Raw genomic sequence first — 4,008 nt, 5'->3', positions numbered from 1 at the left:
CTTTGAGTGTAAATCGTGAATTTGTTATTCTTTGTAATTTTTACTAGCTGCTAAGATTTCTATAAACATAATACAGAAAACATATAAAACCCTGTTTCATATGTTTGGAGCACATCTTTCCTTGCATAGCCAAAACAAAGGGAAATAATTGGCTGCTGAAGACAGCTTGGTAAATATAACTTCAGGATGGGATTGCTTCTGGAGTACATATTAAAGAGCTGTTGTGCTTTATTTAAAAGCTTGAGTGATTGTATTTCTAAGCAGCTTGGCTTCTGTAAAATATTTTGTGTACTCATTTTTTGTTACCAAAACCAATTCTTAATGTGGAAGCCTATAATAACATAGACTTCACACAATACAGATACCACATGTAGCTTGCTGTGTGTTTTTACGAGTAAAGAATTCTGTAATACTGTAGTAAATCTAAAACTAAATTAGAAAAATGTGTTTTGATTGTAATTATATGTGTGCTGTTAGAAGGAAAGCAATATCCTAGCATCGGAGTCAAGACAGGCAGAAATTATATCAGCACACTATTGCAGTTGTTTGCAGAGAAGGAAAAAATGTTTTTCTTTCCTACTGCATAACCTTTTCTTCATAGAATTGTAGGTATTGTTTGGGTTAGAAAAGACCTTTTTCAGCCTTTCAGCCTTTTCTGTATAGTATCAATCACTACACCAGCAGCTGTTGTGACATCATAGTATCTGACATCAGCAGAGGATGAAGTAAAAAATCTGAAATTAACTATGAAAAGCCAGATTTTCACGTACATTAAATTCCTTTCCTAAATTTGTGAGGCTTGGAAGACTTTACAGTGATTCTAGGCTCTATTTCTTGTGCATTTTATACCTGTCTATGACGTGAACTAGGAATGTGTGGGTGAGTAGAAATGTGTATTTTGTTCTCTGTAACTTATTGTTAAGAAATCATGTTCATTTTCAAAGGATATAAGCTGGAAGAAAGCTGCAGATTTGTAAAATATGAATTTAATTTACTTTTTACTCAAAAGAATTACTTGCACTGTATATTTTAACAAAACCACACCAATTATTAGCACTTAATAACATGTCACATTATGTCCTAGTGAAGATGCTGTTCTTAAGAAATGCAATACAATCAAACAAGGCTGTTTCTTCTGGCTTAAAATATAAAACAGGATTTGACTCCAAAACAGCAGGTATTCCCATTGCCTCCTTCTCAGCTTTTAGTCACTCATAGACTATTTGCCTGAATTAGGTTAGGATGTGGATTCGGTTCTTCCATTTATTACCAGTGCTAACTTTATGGAAATGCAAAGTAGGTGGTGTCCTATCCTGAAATTTGGGACAAGCAGCTAGGCCACACTCGGAAACATGCATCATTCACCACTAATAATGACTTCTTTCTGAAATTGTCAGAAGAATATTAATATATTATTGGGAAGTTAGGAAGTGAGTGGGCAGAGGTGCAAAAAGTGTTCCTGCTTAACAGGAGAGGGAGAGACTAAAGCCAGTGTCCTTCTGTAGCTGAGTGGGCTGTTACCAGTGTCTTTCAACAGTACTATGGGGGTTTTTTTCATAAGCCTCATATAGTTCTTTGCAGGTAACTCTGCTGCATGTGAGATGTTCCCCTCTTGAGACATGTGAATAGCTTCTGTCACCCTATGGATAGGCTATAACTCCTTTTGATGTGTATTCCATATGACCTTCCAACACTTCTGATTATGGACAAAAATATATTATAATGAAAACCATTGAAAATACACACAGAAGGACAACATCCTTACCCTCTGGCTCCCTCTGGGAAGTTTGATAAAATAAATTCACAGAATCCAAATAATGTAACTTTGTATTTATATGTTAAGGAAATGCCAATAATTGAAAGTGTAATGTTCATGAATCAACTAGTATGTACCATTGGTATAACAAAATGAAGAAGGTGAATAAACTCAGTTGTTCTGATAGAATTGTTCCTTCATAAAATCTATTAAATATTAACAGAAACAAGTCTGTCCACAGGCTAAGAAGTAGCATTACCAGTTGGAACATTCTCTAAATTCAGTAGTTAATTACTGATAATCAGTGAAGTAATGAGAGGAAATGCTTCTAGTCCTTCATAATTATCAAATTGGTAATTTTAAATTGTCTGTCTTATATTGGATAATCATCAAAAAACATGCAAAACAGGGCATGAATGCTCTATTGGTCAGTAAGAGTTACATTGCCACAAGCTGAAAATATTTCCTGTTGGAAGTTGTGCATGACAAAACTGTGTATCTAATTTCTAAAAATAAAAACATGAAATTATGATAAATATCTCACTGGCTGTTCTCGAGAATGAAACTATTTATATTCAGGAAGGAAGGGATCAGATATGGCATCGTCACAAACAGAGGGAGTTCCTGATTGTATGGCTTCGATAGAGCGGCCTCAAGCAAGCATCAGGTCTGGCAGGAGCATATGGGCTCCATGTGGCTGGTCTCAAGGCATGGTGGCTTCTTGGGCTCTGCATGCATTCCTGGGGACTAAGTCTGGGACAGTTCCTCAAAATCTTCCTTTCAGAGGGATAACCTCATTCCCCTCGTAAAACAGAAAGGACAAAATTCTGGGGGAAAAAAATAATATGGGAGAAATGCCTCACTGAATTCATTTTCCTTGGTCTCTGTAGGTGGGTTTTATTGTAGGAGGGCACGTTCTGGCCCTTTGTACACTTTGTGGAAAACTGGTACCATAAACTCCTGCTATGATTTCTCTGACATAAAGTTAAAAATCTAGGCCTTTCACTGGCGTACATTTTAGGGAAAATGTCATATCTAACAATTTCAGCCCTAATGAAGGTAGGCATTTTTCGGATAAGAAAATTTCACATATATGCAGCTTAATGATAGTCCTAGATAAATGCTAGCCCTAGTAAATACTTTCATCCTCGGCTTTAGGATGCTTATAATATTAATAATATAATTACAGGAGATACAGGTGGCAAACCCTGTTATTAAGGTTGTCTGACACTTCCCATAGTTGAGGAAGGCAGCTGCTGAGCCCTGCAGCTGATTGGCATTGTCCACCCCAGTAACTAGAGGTGTATTGAGCCTGACCAAGAAGGAGCAGCCATTTCTGCCATGAAGGACATCTGACGTGATGATGAATACTTGACCACTGAATGCCTAAATTGTATTTTTTTTCATTCTGTGTCAATCTTCCTCCAGCTTCTTTTTGTCATGCAAAGTTATGTAAATAAAATGTGAGTAAATTCAGGGGTTTTACCCTCCAGGCTAAGCAGTGGCATTATGGTATAAATGCAAGGTGAGTTGTTTCTTGTTTTGTGTTTTCTTATTTACTGTTTAAAGGGTGGTGATGTACATGTGACTGGCATTTCACTAAGTTATGGAAACCAATTTTTTTCTAGACTGTACCTCCAACAAATGGTTGTAGACAAGCAGACATAGCCAAATAGCAGGCTATGTGCATGTCAGCTGGACTTGTTGATGCTGCTACGAGAATGAACTTCTGTTCAGTCACAGTACTAGCCTGTGGTGTTAATTCATTATTCCACGCCTGTCTCCACATTGACTCCACAGCATGGAGAAATTCACACAAGCATGCACACACTGGAATAATTTTGTCTTCAAATCTTTCCTCAAATGTCCTTTGCAACATTTCCCACCAAAAATTTAACAGCTAAACTGCTGGTGAGCTGAGATTAGGGTTTATCTCACTGACCTGTGCAGTTTCCTTGAACTCCCCTGGCACTGTAGCCCTTTCTTTCTTGTCTTAGGCTTAGACTGTAAGTTATCTGTCATGTGGATCATCTCTTTCTCTCTTTGCTTAGTGTCTGACACAATAATATTTTTGTCTGTAAGTAGAGCTCCTGTGTGCTTATAATAATAGTAATAATAAATATGATCATCTGGGGATGAATTAAGACCATGAAACAAAGGGAACAGATTCAAGTTGTTTACTAAAAGGATCTGTTTTCCAAGAACCCTCATCTCATTTGTTTCAGCAACTGGAAAGTAGGAGCTGAAGGAAG

The sequence above is a fragment of the Pipra filicauda genome, unplaced genomic scaffold (genome assembly GCF_003945595.2).
Source record: "Pipra filicauda isolate LSUMZ 115617 unplaced genomic scaffold, ASM394559v2 scaffold187_size1440530_pilon, whole genome shotgun sequence".
NCBI classification, from domain to species: domain Eukaryota; kingdom Metazoa; phylum Chordata; class Aves; order Passeriformes; family Pipridae; genus Pipra; species Pipra filicauda.
The sequence above is the reverse complement of the archived record's forward strand: the minus strand, read 5'-3'. Positions refer to the sequence as shown.